Here is a 16,254-nt window from a genome sequence, read left to right as displayed (position 1 = left end):
AGACAGGTATAAAAGACCAACAGGGCTGGAAGTATCCTGTCCAATATAAGGATGTCCAGAGAGGCTGTGAACTTTCCGGTGTGGTCTAGTGCTGAACCATCCACATAATGAAAATGTTCTTCTTAACATCCATCCTAAGTTTCCCTTGTTGCAATGCAAGTCTTAACTCTTTGTAATGTCCCCTGAGGTCACAAAATGTAGTCTATTTCTATCCTCTTCATAAGCAGTACATCAGTACAGGTCAACCCCAGGCCAGCCCCATTTGTTCTGTCAGCTGCTGAGGGCTAACTTTTAGGGCTGTGTGAAACAGCACCATTGCATTTTGACTTCTGTTTTGCCATTTTGAAGGGATAGTGTTTTGTTTTGTCGTTTTGTTTCGAAGCACTGTTCTGTTCATTTTGTCAAAACTGTTTCACTGTTTCACCAGTAGGGGAATCATGAAAATGCCTATAATGTTGTCATTTATTGCCTGATTCAGATGAAACTTACAGGGATGGTAGTCCCTTGTGAGGGCATGAAGCCTGTCATGTTTCAAGGAGATAGGTGCAGCAGTTTCTAGGAAACTGCACCTCAAACTGCTAAAAGCAAAACTCATGCTACTTGCTAGCAGTGGCAGCCTTCTGCCACAATGAGCGCAGAACTGGGGGCCCGCACCCCCAGGAGGAGCCCAGTACTGGGAGGGCAGGCTGAGCTCCATGGGGCTGGCAGAGTCACTTGGAGCACAGCCCTGGCTCCAAGCGCAGCGTTGGCAAGCACAGCCTGGTGGCTGGAGGCTCTGCAGCCCCACGGAGCTGAGCCTGGTGGCGGGAGGCACCAGAGAGCCAATGGTGGGACCACCTGGAATGCAGCCCTGGCTCAGAGCACAGACCTGGCCAGTGGATCTCCCTACCCTCCCACCACCAGGTTCAGCTCTGTGGGGCTAGCGGAGCCACTTAGAGTACAGCCTGCTGGTAGGAGGCAGGGAGAGCCAGGGCTGTGCTCTGAGTGGCTCCGCTAGCCCCATGGAGCTCAGCTCAGTGACAGGAGTGCCGGTGGCACAGTCCTGGCCAGTGGCTCTCCCCTGCCTCCCACTACCAGGCTCAACTCTGTGGGGCTGTGAAGCCTGCAGGCACTGGGCTGTGCTCACCAGGACTGCACTTGGAGTCAGGGCTGTGCTCTGAGCAGCTCCGCCAGCCCCATGGAGCTCAGCCCAGCAGCAGGAAAGCCAGTGGTGGAGCCGCTTGGAGCACTGCCCTGGTGAGCACAGCCCAGCAGTAGGAAGCTCCGTAGCCTTATGGAGCTGAGCCTGGCAGTGGAAGGCAGAGAAGAGCCACTGGCCAGGGCTGTGCTTGGAGAAGCTCCACCACTGGCTCTCCCGCCACTGGGCTGAGTGCCATGGGGATGGCAGAGCCACTTGGAGCACAGCCCTGGCTCTCCCCTGCTTCCCGCCACCAGGCTGCTTCAAAACTCAAAACGTTTTGAGTGCCCTCATTTTGTTTCAAAGCTGCTTTGAAGCCTTTTGTTTCATTTTGATTTCGCTGTTTTGAGCTCCAAATGCATCATAACAGCTTTGAAACAAAACACCTGTTGAAATTTTGTACAGCCCTACTAACCTTACATGATTCCTCCACTAGGGTGAAATATTAACCAATTCCAGCCCAGCTTCTGGGGCTGCATGGGTATTAGGATCAATCATGAAGGTGATCTCTCACAATGCAGACACTTGTTCTGATACCTAGAAGACGTATCATAGGCTGGTTTCACACAAGCCATCACCATGTTACTAGCAGGCAGCTATTAACATTCCATTGCCCCACAACTGGGTGGGATGCAGCCCTACAGCACATTTTAGAGAGGCCCAGGTAACTGCTGTGCCAGATAGTATACCGGCAGTCCAGAGGTTTTCAGCATCCATGAAAATGTGTTTTCAGTTATTCCTTCCACAGACCCTTCACATCCCCAGGCTCACAGTCTGGGACAGATAGCAATGTTCCACGAACAGGGAAGCACAGGAGGAGTATCCCCTGCTGGAAGCAATTTCATTTAAAGGATGAGGAAAACTCAGTTCATGTAATACAACTATCTCTCTCTTTCCTAAGTCCATCTCAGCAGACTGCAGCATCACAAGCATTGCCTGGGGAGAAGTGGAATCTTCCAAGTGGCTCGGCTGCAAGCCATATAAGGTGTTAAACAAAAACCAGGCACTAACAGAAAGCCACTGCAGAGTTTGGTGCATGGCACCACCTGATGACAGTAAGACACAGCCTTTAGCAGCCAGGCTATTCACCCCTGTGTGCCTGCTTTCATTTCCAAGTGGGTTAATCTATCTATCTATACATGACCCACTGTGAAAGGAGACTCACACTTTCATCAATGGACATGGCATCATATGCCTATGCCCTCAGCTGGTACCCTAGGCCTGACAGTGTGTGCTTCTCCCATGGTTCAGGCCTATAGCCAGTTAACATGTAACCTCCCCTCCTTTTCCAGGGATCCACTGGGTAGTTTTCCGGTACCACATCTGGTCTCCTCTTCAATCATAAGACAGTGGGTTTACCCCGAAGTCCCCAAAAAGCAGTCACCCTCAAGCTACATCTCTGCCCACCCCATGCTTCAGTGTCTAATTCTACCTGAACTCACACTCTGTGCACTTTTCTAGCAGCAGATGCCAGAGATTCTCAACAAGGGTACTGCATCACTTTACGGAGCCTTAAGATCCTTTCAAGGCTGCTACTCCACAGAGTTAGCAGCTATTCCTTCCTATTAGGTGTGCAAACATGTTTCACAAGATAAATCTAAAGATTTCAAATAGGAATTCATAGTGTTAGAAGCATTCTAACCTGTTGTGGTCTTTCTGAGTTCTTTGCAAAAGAACTGCCCTATTATTTTTCTGTAGTTAAAAGACAAGTATAAGAGCTGACATTTTCTGAGGCATGCCTTGAGCCTAAAAAGGTGGAGAACCACTGGTCTAGGGACTCACAGGGGAAAAGAGGGACAGGAGAGAGGGTCTCGAGTCACTCCTGCTACTTGATCATGTAAAAATGGGATCTAATATCCAGATTCCAAAGCTACCAAAGGGGGCAGGCAGAACTTCTTCATCTTTGTGGTTACCATTTCTAGACAAGTAGTGTCATGTCCATCATTTGGATTAAGCTAGTCCAGATTTCTAGCAGACAAAGGGAAGGAGTTTTGCTGCTCCTGTCAATTCATGTAAAAAGAAGAGACACAGTCAGATACCCACAGAGCACTGAAGCCAGTGCTTCCTAAAGTGTTTATTTCCTGCAGTACCTCAGATATCACAGCAGAGTAACTTCAACAAATGCTGGCATTTTACAGGCAAGCAGTGTTTACGGACGGGGAAAACGTCGGAAGGCAGAAATAGGTTCAGCAACCTGCCTGGAAGGCTGTGCCATCTGCCAGATTTGGGATGGAGTCTGTTCCAATCCAGACCCTGATTTAGAGCGTAGCAGATCAGTTCTCCTAACCGTGATTTTCCTTTCTATGAAAGAACGCTTGCCTCTCTTCCAAGCAAGATGTGTGCTAAGTCTGGACTTAGAGATGCCTGGAGGAAAGTCCGTGTATCAAAATAAGGTGCCATCTCTTTGTCCATGCAGGGTGACAGAACCCTAACTCACAGCTTTGTCTCCTGGGTTCCCAGCTTCCAAAGAAGACTGCCATTCTGGAACTCACAAGGTCTCTTGGAATAGCCTACTGTGACCCCCACCCCGCAAGTCACAGCAATTTCTAGCACAGCACAACCTAGACTGCATCAGTATAAATAGCCACTCAAACCTTTCCAAATATAGTCAAAGGCACCAGTCCTCAATGAAGCCAACTAAGTAAAAACAAATATCAGGCCCCTGTTTTCTAAATATGACATTTGAAAGTTAGAACAATTATCAAGCCATGACTGATTTTTCCAAATATCCTATCTTCCAGACACAGTGTTTAATTCCCTCCCACAATTTCCTCAGCAACATTCCAAAATAAACAAGTAAATAAAGAAAATAAATCTTCCCCCATATAAAATTTCAGGCAAAAAGGGTTGAGTTTGGGTGAAGCTGGTGAGGGCTGCCTCAGAATGCTATTGACAGAGGTTTCAATCACTACTTCTTAGCAAGCAAACCCAATAGCTTTCTCCCTCAGAAACAGCTGTTTTACCCAAAATGGGGTGATGCCTGTGAGGGAAATGAAGTGAAACTAGGAGTTAAAAAACAACTTATTCCTTTCTCCAGTCCACCCCCTCCTCCCAGCTCCAGTGTCATCACATCTCCCCTCCTTTCCAGTCCTGTTTCCAAAACATGTCTTTCTTGCACCCTTTTACCATTATTCTTTTACCTTTTCTTTGCTTGAACAAGCATCCCAACCAGCCACAGGTAATGCAGGGGAACCATGGCAGCCAACGTCCTACTTCTATAAAATGTTTTCAATACATGCTCAAGAGGTCCCGGAGAAAGAGCCACACTCCCTGCTACAGAAGAAGGCAAAAACCCCAAGACCTGTACCATGGTGGAAGGTGACTGGTCTAATGGCTAAGTCATCAGACTGGCACTTTGGAGAGCCAGATTCAACCCCTGGCTGTCCTACAGACTCCAAGCTCAGGCCTGGATCAGCTTTCACATAGCCTGTGCCTCCATTCTCCTTTCATAACATGGTGTCACTCACACTGGCACTGGGAAGGTACAACTTAGATGAAAGCGGTGTCACAGGTGTTGAAGACAGTGAGGGACAGCAAGAAAGAGACATAAAACAGAGCACCCAGGAAAGAGTAGAGGGGGAAGGGAGCAGAAATTGAGTTTTGTGGGAGCTCAGAAGCTCACAAAAGGATGGAGTGAAATTTACCCCTGCAGAGAGGGGCTACATGACACCTATGCATCAGTGTTGATAGCCAGGCCTTCCATCAGCCCTCTGCTAGAAGGTGAGTGTCAAGAGAGGAGAATCTGAGGTGAAAGAGCACAGGAAGAGAAGTAGGGGGTCAGCAGCTGGGAACGCCTCGGGCACAAAAATGGCCAAAGTAGTGAGCAAAGGAGCAGCTAAAAGGGTGGGATGAGGAAGAATGCAAAAAGGTGGCTTGACACAGCTTCCACCTGTAGGCAAAAACTACCCAGAATATGATTAGGAGTGGAAGGAGACAGCCAGAAAGATGAAGGGTTTGTGTGAGAGCAGGTGGGTGGAGGGAGCAGAAGATAAAGCAACCTTAAATATAAAGAGGCGAGTTTCAGAGGCTGAGCAGGTGGTCTGGAAGGAGCAGGCAGGTCAGCATGGGACCAATATACCAAATGAAAAGAAGCTTGAGATGCTAGACAGCTTGTTAGCAATACATATGTTATTAAAGTGGGGTGCCTCTAGAGACCTGAATGGCCTGTCCATCAGTAACTGATACAACAAGAGGATGTTTCCAGAGCCCTCCACTTACCGTCATGAACAGATTTCTTACGCATACAACCATGCTAGGGTAAGGAAGTCTCTCCCAAAAGGGGTCTTCAAAACCAGCTTCTATTTTAATGTTGGCTCTTCAGCAAAGTTCACTGGTGAGGCCAGACATTTCAGTAATAGCTCCCTGCAGCTCCCTCCCCTCCCCAAAATGCCCAGAACAGATGGCAGAGAAATTCTGAAGGCTCCTGGAAAGTGGGTGCTTTCCAGCCCCAGCAAGTAGTTGTGAAGCAGGCATTTCTTTCCCTGGCAGAGTAACTCGCTTCCTGTTAGGTATGCAGGAATGTTTAGTCTGAGAACTTCATATGTAGCCAGCAATTTTAGCTGCATCCATTTCTGATGCCCAACATTGCTCACCCAGAAGTGATTGGAGTATCTGAGGGCCAGTGCCAAGCACTTGCTGAATGTTGCCTTTAAAGTGTTCCACTCTGGACACTCCAAACCAAAACAGTTTCTAGTCATTTTCAGAGAAATTTGGCTGCTGTTTCCTCTGACAGTGCCTCTGAGTCATGTGGTGCATTTTCTGCTCCTTGACTGAATTTTTTTAAAAACAGACAATTGTCAAATGACAAGCAGCAAACAGAACACTTCTAGTGCAAATACCAGAAGATCTTTTTGTATTTGTGAGGGAAGTTGGTCCTATGGGTGTGTCACATGGCTGGGACTCAGGAGATCACTTGTTTGGTTACTGCCACCATCACAGACACCTCCATGGCCCGGGCTGAGTCACTTGGGCTCAGATTCTTCAAGATATCCAGGCACCTAATTCCTATTCAAAACACAGATCCAAGTGAATTTGAGGATCTGGGTCTTTTATCTTTGTGCCTAAGCCCCTTTCTATAAAACAGGGCTCAAAACCCTGTGCATTTGTCTGTCTTTGTCACGTCTCTACAAGCTGGAAGCTCTTTAGGGATAGGGGCTGCCTCTTACATTTTTCATACAGCGCCTAACACAATGAAGGTGCAGATCTCAGTCATGATCTCTACATGTTACTGTAATACACATAAGAAAATTCCTTTTCAAGCTCTGCCAGCACTGCAGTGACTACCAGCATTTTTTACAATTCTTGATCAACAATACCTCTTAAAGCCCACAAACAACAGCAAGTCCTATTCCCACTATGGGTTATGTTGCTTTTGGTTGATATATTTGTGAAACTGTTTCTCCAAATTTATGCATATGGACTGGGTAATAGCTTGGTGGACGGAATGCTAACCTGCCAAGGCTGAATCCTTGGGTTCTAGATATGCACCTGGGTAAAAAATGCAGGACCTGGTGAAGAGAAAGAACTGATTACTGTGACATATGTTGAGAGGATACCACAGAAGTGCAAAGGCAGTCCCAGCATGTTTTTCGAGTGTGTTGGAGAATTTTGGTACAGATCATGGAAAAGCCAGTTTGTGGGGGAAGCTTTTCTTAAGTTGCTGCTCATAAACAGAGAGGAATTGTTTGAGAACATGAAGATAGAAGGTAACTTGGGTGACAGTGACCAAAAAATGATACAGCTCAAGATCCTAAGGAAAGGAAGGTAGGAAAGCACCAGAATAAAGATACACATCATCCCTGACCAGTCCTATTTCCTTCCATGACAAAATGACAGGCTTTGTGGATGAGATGAGAACAGTGGATGAAATATTCTTCAACTTCAGCAAGGCTTTTAACACAATCTAGACTAAAGCATGGTAGATGCAGAACTAGTTGGCTCATCAAATTCGAAGAGTAGTCATCAAGGGCTTGATTTCTAATTGGGAGGAGGATCAAACAAGGTTCCCCAGAGACGAGTCTTGAGTTTAGTTCAACATTGTTTAATATCTTCACAAATGATTTGGAGGATGGGATTGAGTGCTTACTTACTATATGTGCAGATGACATTGTGATGGGTGAAGTTGCCAACATTTTGGATGATAAAATTAGGATTCAGAATGACCTTGATAAACTAGAAAAAAATGTTCCTAAATTAATCAAATGAAATTAACGAAGACAAGTGCAAAGTCCTGCACTTAAAATGGAACAATCACATGTGTAAACACAGATTAGGAAATGACTGACTAGGCTGCAGAAGAGGACCTGGGGATTATTATCATGAACCACAAGCTGAATAAAAGACAACGATGAGCTCTTGTTCTCTTGTTGGGGAAAAAAAAAAAAGCCAAAGCATGCAGGGTTGTTTTAACAGAAATGGCACTTTCATAGTCATGGGAAGTGATTACAACTAAGAAAGTCTCATCTGGAGTGCTGCATCCAGTTTCGTGCACTGCAGTTCAAGAAAGATACAAACAAATTATAAAGAGTCCAGCAGAGAGCAACACAAAGTATTAGAGGTCTGGGAAATACATGGAGATAGACCATTCTCTGTGGCCACAGGGGACAGGACAAGTAGTAATTAATGAACTTACTTTGCAAGAAGGGAAATTTAAGTTGGATATTAGGAAGAACTTTCTAACAATGAATGTGGTTAAGCACTGGAACAGGTTACCTGTACAGATTGTAGAAGAATCTCATTCTTTGGAAACTTTAAAGGACAGGTTAGATAAACACTTGGCTGGAATAGTTTATTTGGAGATGATCCAACAAAGAGCACTGGGCTGGCCAAAATAACCTCCTAAGGTCCCACCCAGCCCTACTTTTCTAAGATTCTCTACCCAGAGTACAAATCTTGCCCTCCCCCCCAGAATTAAATAAAATAAAATAAAATAAAATAAAAAAAAACTACATGAAACCAAGTTCAGTCTTGGTAGTGACAGCCCTGAGGCTTGGAGCAGAGCAGATTACTGCTTAGTACACTGCAGGGATAGACAAAGAAACAGGAGCCTTTGAGGACCACTCACTGTCTTGTGCAGCCACCAACAACATGATGTGAGCATAAAATGGCTCTATTCTAATCCCATACAATTCTATACTGCTGTCAGAAGCATAGTGAAACAGACCCCTTAAACACAAAAAGCCTGAAATAGCACATGCTGCAGAAAGATGCCAAGTGCCAGGATCTAGGGAGAGAATTACAGCCAGAAATTTTGAAAGAAAGTGGTTTTGTTGGTGCGTAAACTTTTATCAGCTCCAAACTGTGACAGGCAAAGCATTGAGGAAGACTAGGCTTGTAGACCTTATCTGAGTTTTGTTATATTTAAATCCAAGATGGTGCAACAAGACTTACTGCAGGAATGAACAACATCAAGCAGGGCAGCTTCCAAAGCATTTTTTATAGCTGTAAACAAGAGACGCTTGTAAGATACAAGAGGCAGAGTGGGGTTATTTGGTTGGAAGCAGTTATGAGTAGAGATGGTACAGAAGCTCTAGCAAGTTTAGGCTCCAGAAATGCAAGACATTTTACCACTCTTGAGCCCAGGGAACTTGTTACTCGTCTAGCCTCAGAAGGATGTAACAGTTGGAAACAGGATAAAAAACCCTGTGGAAAAACACTCTGTTAAAAAAGAGAGAAAGAGAGAGATTTGTTAAGCACACCTGAATGCATGCAGGCCTGCTATCTGAGAGTTGCCAGTTCTTGCCATTTTATCATGAGTCTTACAATAATTGAATTTTTTCTCTGTTGCAGGAATCCTGCCTATATGGAAGAATCTTAGCTTTCAATAGAAAAAGAGTAAGTTTCACAGCCTTCTGGCTGTGGAGAACAGCATGAAAATGTAACCCAAGTGGATCCAAAAGGCAAATAAAAAGAACAAGATTAAAAAAAAAAACAACAAAAAAAGACCTGATTTTTAAGTCACACGATTGCATGGTCTGACTCATGATTTTTCAACATCTGAGGCTGGCAGTCTCACCTTCTGCAACGTGCAAGTGAAAAGAGTAATACACACAAATGTACACACACAAGTGTGACCTGGTGCTTTTACTACAGCTTTCATTTTTAGACTTCTGATCTTCCCTCATGTCTGCTCCCTTTCTGCAATGTTTTGGCAGTCAGCTTTCACTCTCAAGACATTGTGGACTGTGAGGCTGTTCAGCACAGCTTGGCCAGGAAGGAAGAGACACGGCTACTTTTAAAGAATTAAACTAAAATGACTGGTGAGACCTAACCATGCTTCCACTTAGACAAAGCCTATAGGAGGAGTGCTGTTTAACACAGTTCCCCTTAGTGCTGATTCCACATTGCTGCTGGGAAAGAGAAGACGAGTTTAATCAGGTCCACAGGTATCTCTGATTTTATTTTACCTCTGAAACAGTTTAAATGTCTAAGTGGAAGGAACCAGGGGGTTTGTTCTGCAAAGCAAATGTAAAAAACCCCACAAAACCTCAACAAAACCCCAAACCCCATACAAAATCCAGGGCTTGGCAGCAACGTTTGTTAAACCCAGCAAATTAATTAAGCCAGAGACCCATTTTGCAAATGTGTTGCTTTCCTTTCTCTTGCGAAACTGAGCCACCTTTACGAAGAAATTAAGCAGCTTACTGTGAGCCATGACAGAGGTGCTCATCCCTTCGGAGGTTAATTCTGGTTTAGCTCTGGGTTTTATTTACCCCGCTGGGAGATGAGGGTTTTGGCTTATTGGCCTGGCATACACGGGACGGGTTGGTCTCTGACACAGCACCCTGGTGTCCGGGGCAGACCATCTGTCTGCCACACACACACCTGGAGAGCGCGTGCCCCCTGCTTGGCCCTCACCCTGGGCTTTACCTTCCGCAGTGCCATCCTCTCAACAGCTTCCTCTGCACCAGGCAGAAGGGGTTGGCGACCGCATCCCTGGGGCAGGTGAGCCAAGCCCCGGCTTTGCCCACAACCTGCTGCTGGGGGACCACCCCCTCCTGCCAGGCCCTTGGGGACAGCCAGCCCGGGAAGGAAAGACCAGTCCTACACAAGGCGGGTGGAGCCGGGAGCGCCAACTGCGGCATCCCCGCGCTGCAGCGGTGCCGGCTCTGCCCGGGCCCCGTCGCCGGCCGCTCTGTCAGCCCCAGCCCTGCGCCTGCCCCGCCGCTTTTGTCTCGCCACAAGCTCCCGCGGCGGCGGCGGGCTGCAGCCCCTAGTGCCTCCCCGCCCGGGGCTCGCAGAGCAGCGCCGCGCCGGGAGGGCAGGACAGGGAGGGCAGGGGACCGGCGCGCTGCCCCCCGGCGGGAGAGGGAAATACAAATCTCCAGCGCGGCACGAGCCATTCATCATCCCGGCTCGGCCCGGCAGCGCCCCCACTGCACGGCGCCCGGGGCCAGGCTGGGGCAGACTCCTGCGGCTGCGGCGGGCAGGTGCCTCCGCGCGGGTGTGTGTGCGTGCGTGCGCGGGCGTCTGCTCGGGAATCGCACACACACGCACACACACGGAGGCGCGGCCCCCGCGCTGGGGACACACAGGTGTGCGCGGCCCCGCGCTGGCAGGGATGCGGCGGGGAGTCGCCCCGCGGTCCTCTTCCGCCACCCCAAGCCCAGCCGGCCGTGGTCCCCCCGCCCCGCGGTACCTGGCGGCGGCGCCTCCGCGCCGCGCTCCTACCTGGCGGCTTCTCACAGCGGCACCGGGGCCAGCATCGCTCGGCGGCGGGAGCAGGAGCAGGGGCGGGCGAGCGGCGCGCGCCGCTTCTCTCACTCACACACACGCACACACACACGCGCGCGCGGGCACGGCCACGCGCCTCTGTGCGGCGCGTGAGGCGGGGCGAGGGGGTGGCGATGGCGCGGCGGCGGCTCCCGGCTGCCTCCCCCCGCGCTGGGAGCCGCGGCGGCGGCGCAGCGCCAGCCCCTTATCGCCGCCGGCCGCCACGGCCCTCCCACCCGCGCGCCGCACCGCCCCCCGCACAGGGCAGCGGGGGCAGGGGGCGGCCCCGGGGATGCTGCCGCCGGGAACGGCCCCGACCCGCCCCGCGTGGCGGGGGCCCCTGAGGCGCGGCCGGGCGCCGCAAGCTCGTTTGAAGGCGTGAGGAGAGAAGCACGTAGCAGCCGAGCGCATACGCCAGGCCCTGCCGCTCAGCCCGTGTGAAAGGGGCTGCGCGCTGCCCTGGCACCCCCTGACAGCCGTGGAGGGGCTGCCCCGGCCCAGTGAGAGGTGCCTGCCGCCCTGAGGGGTTGGAGAACCGCTGCCGCAGAGGCCGGAGCAGCAAAGCCTCCATGGAGGGATGGAGTGACCTGCCTCGGGTCCTCACTGGCAACAGAGGGGCCTGCGAATGCCCCAGAAAGGCCTTCCCTGCGACTCCAAGACACCCGCCCTGCGGAGGCACAGGGCCCCACTTGGCCCAAGAGGGTCAACCATCCCAGCCAATGCAGCTGTAGGATGGGGCTAGGAAGCTCCAGGCTTGCCCCACTGCTCTCAGATTATATAGTTTGAATCTGAGTGTGAGCACATGAGCTGGCACAGGGAGACTTGTTGCTCCTTAGTTTTCTGATGTGACCTGCCTGGAGACATCTCTGTCGAGGAGGGCTGCAGGTGAATGCTTCCCTCAACCTCTGCCAGCTCCAGCAAAAACCAGCCATCTCTACTGTGCCAGCCTGTCCTGCCCTGCAGGCAGGACTCCATGCCACGCGCAAGAGCTTAGGATCACATTTAATAGCTCGCACTTCAAGGTGGAACTGTGTTTTTAAAAAGTCATTGAGTGATCCTCTACAGTTAAGTCCTCAGGTGTAACAAGAATTGCTAATATGTACAACCACTATTCCAGCTTCTGCATGCTATTAAATTCGACCATCGCATCCCACTGGCAGTGCCTTTATTTTCTGTTACCACTGGCAACACTGTAAAAGCCATCGGTACATTTGTTGCATAGCTCTAGAATCGGGACAATGAGCCAGTCATTTTCAGTAGATTTTATTAACTCTCCTTTTATGGATGGGCTTCCCCCTTCCCTTGCATTGGGGTGCAGAATGATGCCAAACTCCTGCTCTCCATTTAGGATCAAGTGCCCTGAAAGGGAAAAGGCAGAGTTGTCAGGCTACTAGCATGAGGACATTCCCCATCCCACAACAGGCCCCACTAGCATTGCTTACCCTTGCTGGGGCCTTGAGAAAAAAAGTTGATCTGAGGAGGTAGGTCTCTGTGCCTCTTCTCTACAGGCAGAAGAGCTTGACTCCATGGATCTGCTAGCAGATTTGGAGCCTTTATTAGCAATTTTAAGTCCCTGAGCACAAAACATGTGCATGGATAACTTTCCTCTGGTGAATACAGTTCTACCAATAGTTACCTGCTTAAAGGCCAACTACTTCCATTTTACTCTGCATATTTATTTTTGATGTCCAAGTCTCCCCAGTGCCTCCTACTGGTTAATTTGCAGATCAGTTTTGGTCAAACATTTCATTACAGCACCCTTGGGTGCCTTGAGATCCTTTCAAGTGTTCCCCTGGGATGCCACACAGTGTTAACACTGTTCAGTGTACAAACCTGATTCACAAGACAAACCTAGAGATTTCAAATAGGAATCCAGAGTGTTAAAACATTCTGACCTGTTGTGGTCTTTCTGAATTCTCTGTGACAAACTGTCATTCCATTGTTTTTCCATAGTCAAAATATGAGTGAAAAATAAGAGCTGGCATTTTCTGAGCAATGCGTTGAGTCTAATGAGGGGTGCCTCAACTCTAAAAAAGTTAAAACTACTGCATTTGAAGGAGTGGTTCAGGAGAAAATATGTGAACCCTCACCATCATGACAATTAGAAACAATATTAACAAAAATATTTGCTAACATTACATTGCTGCCTAAAGGTTCCAACCAAGATCGTTTTGCTTGTAGCTGCACATCGAAAGAGAAAGAGCATGTCCCTGCCTCAAACAGCAAGGTGCAGTTGTCCGCAGCCCCAGGCTTATGGTTAATGCCACTCATGCTGCAGAAGACTTTACTTCCCACAGACACGTAAGTTGACAGGAGAGCAAAGGCTGATGCTGTCCTTGGGGCGTTACTTGTTTAGTGTTGTTGCCATGGGCCAGCAAAGCTGGTTGACCATTGGTATATAGTCCAAGGTCCTGATTCTGCAACTCACCATGAGCAAGTACAGTTGAAGTTAGAGAAGGGCCTTGCCCAACTACATTGCTTTCCAGGATCCAGCTCCAGTCAGGAAAGATGAAAAAAGTCTAGGAGAACAGAAGTACTGTTATCCTCAGTTTAGGGAAAGGGAACTGAAGCACAGAGAATTTAAGGAATTTGACAAAAGTCACACAGGAAGTCTATGGCAGAGCTGAGAATGGAACGTATCAGATTGTGAGCTCCTCAGACCAGGGGCAGTCTTTTACCAGGTGTTGTGCAATGCCTTGCTCAATAGACCCCAATCTCAACAATTTTCCTTCCAGCCTCTGTTGGAAAACAAACCCCCACTAAACATCTAGGGGGAGATATTAGGAGCTAGATGGAGATGTGCTGGAAGACTGCTAGACAAAACACTTGGTCATAATGTTGGGTGAATGGAAAAAGGGGAAATTTATCAAAAATGAGAAAGGGCAGTGAGACTTTTTTTTCCACTGGAAGTGTCAGTGTAATTCAATGACAAGAGTATCTACCTGAGAGCCCCACAGCACTTAAGGAAGAGGCATAACTAGCCAATAGTGTGCACTGGGAATGGGGATATAGGGGCACCTCACCAACCCATCTCCCCTTCAGTCCCTTACTCATCCTGCACCTTCCCTGCTCCAGGTCTGGCTCTGGAGCAGCGGCAGGGGCACCCATGCAAAAGCATGGACCAGAGGTTTCCGGCTGTTGGGGGAGATACCATCCCCCAACATGTGTGCTGAACAGTCAAAAAACACTGGTTTTCCGTGGCAAAAAGGTGACACCTTCCCCAGCAGCAGGAACCCCTGAGCACTGCTCCTCTGCCACACCGCTTCTCTGTCCTTTTTGCTTGCCAGTCAGAGCAAGGAAGATGCAACACGTGTGGGGGTGGGGGGAGGCAGTAAAAGGGGTGGGAAGCTGAGGTACCCACCCAGCTCCATTCCAATGCTGCCCCCTTAGGCAATGCCCAAGGCTTGCCCACCCATCATTGCACTACTGACTGGAGGTGCTGTGCCTTTTCTGCAATGCCCCCCCACTTCCCATTAACAGCTGTTTGTCTATAGCTACAAGGTTGGGAGGGCTGGGGCATGAGGAGTAACTAGTTTTCTTCCATGGGTCCCCACAAACATCTCTTCCAAGCTCGCTGGCCCATCCACTGTGCCTGAACACACTCAGCATGTCTGAAAAAGTCTAGGATGCTACAGCTAATTTTTTACCTTTGAGATATTTGAAGCAGAAGTGAGCCAAAGAAAAAAGCAACCAAGGCATGGGGAAAGAAGTCAGGGCAGCGCTAGTTAAGGAATGGCAGGTGGGGGGGGGCAGGAGTGGAGAAGAAAGGATGCTGTATGGGGGTACATCACTGAAGAGTCTATAGTGTGCTATAGATACACGCCTGCAGGCTGTAAGCGAGCCAGCTTGGGTTCCAGTAGCAGGGTAGCTGTGGCAGCAGAGTGTTCAGTGCAGCTGCAAAACCTGCCCAAGGAGCTGAGTAAAAGCTTGTTTAAAGCTAGTGTGGGTGTGTCTCCACGTGCTGCAGAGACTGCAGCACAGGCAGGCCCTGGGATGTGTCAGTGGCAACATAACGCAGTTTCCTCCTCTCCATGCCAAGGCTCCCCTCCTTATCTCTGTGTCTCTGCTTCTCTTCACCCCACTCAGGATATTAACACCACACTGCAAACATACTTGGAGACACTAATCACAAATCCAGAAACCATGGAGACTGATGCTGAGCTTAACAAACTGCTCCTTCATTCATTAATGTACACCCACAGACTGCATGCTGCTTTCTTCACAGCAATCAAACAGCCTTCACCTTCCTGCTCCAGTGAATGCTGCTGCTGTGGGATGTTTCCCAGTCATTGTCTACACATGCAGAGCGATCCCTTATCCTCTTTCTCTCTCTCTCTCCCCCTCTCAAAAAATGTCCTAGTATAAAGATCAAAAGAACATAATGGGCTCCCAGAATCTAGAGGGTAGATGGTATCATGTGGTCTAATTTCCTGACCAATACCTTGGGAAAGAAGGGAGCCAAATTTTGCAACTGACAAGGTAGTGCTTCCTTTAATTCATCCTTGCTTGAAAAAATTCCTGCTTCACAAACCCCTGTAAAAGAAGTGAAATGGAAAGGAGTCAGGTTCAGAGGAGGCTCCTGTTCCCAATGTAAAACACAGTTTTGTACTAACCTTTGAACAGAGCATGGTGTCTTTGTCCATGCAGGAAAGGGCATCCTAAGCCTGGTTTCAGAAGGGCCAGTTAGCATCTTGTGTCAAGTGTGGAGTCTGAGGTTTCTGGACTACTGCAGCATCACAGCAGAATCTTCAGTAGCTGTCACCTCCACATAATCCTCCCTACCTCTGTTCATATTATTGCCTGTCTTTTCAGGAGCAGTTGAGCAGGTTCTATATCAGAGGAGTGAGACACTTTATGGGCACAGCAATATGTCACCCTACGGTGAAAAAGCAATGCACTACGTCGCTGTACGGCATGCTATGGTGATGTAGCGATCTTGTGGGTCCACACATGATTGCCAGCTATATTGCTGTAGTGGTGCACTCTCCTGTTATAGCACACTCCTACAGTGATGTAGCAGCAAAATCTAACTGCATCGTGAGCAGGGCACAGTAACCACCCAGACTGCACCGTGCTTTACTACTTTCAAAAGGAAGTACTAAAGCACGGCGCCATAACAACATCTCTGTATGGTGACATGTAGACGTGCCCTATGCCATCAGTCTCTGCCATTATTGCTGACTACAGTGCTCTCTTTTGCATGGAGAAATGTTATAACTAACATAGGTAGATGGAAAGAAATGCAATGCTACTTTTCATTGTTGCAATTTTTTTTAGCTCTCTTACGGATTTCCTCACAAATGCAAAATCACATTGTATTTTTTCAGCTTCCCCAATGAAGCCCTGTCTGTTCTAGGTTTTTTTGC

The 16,254-nt window shown here is 48.6% G+C and overlaps 1 protein-coding gene across 7 annotated transcripts in view; it reads right to left on the bottom strand.

Moving 5' to 3' along the window:
* SLC8A1 (solute carrier family 8 member A1) overlaps positions 1–16,254 on the bottom strand; it is a 342,186-nt gene that overhangs the window by 298,034 nt on the left and 27,898 nt on the right. For 4 of the 7 annotated variants that reach the window (XM_090052649.1, XM_090052667.1, XM_090052658.1 and 1 more), the window contains exon 1: positions 10,847–12,000. The exons of 1 other annotated variant lie outside the window; for it this stretch is intronic. The gene's annotated coding sequence lies outside the window, so the exon portion shown is untranslated. Of the gene's footprint in view, positions 1–10,846; positions 12,002–16,254 lie in introns of those variants that run through there. 2 more of the 7 variants (XM_090052627.1, XM_090052643.1) reach the window with 1 other exon arrangement.

The sequence above is a fragment of the Crocodylus siamensis genome, chromosome 1, assembly GCF_052110815.1.
Source record: "Crocodylus siamensis isolate JL-2025a chromosome 1, ASM5211081v1, whole genome shotgun sequence".
Classification (NCBI taxonomy): Eukaryota; Metazoa; Chordata; order Crocodylia; family Crocodylidae; genus Crocodylus; species Crocodylus siamensis.
The sequence above is the reverse complement of the archived record's forward strand: the minus strand, read 5'-3'. Positions and strand labels throughout refer to the sequence as shown.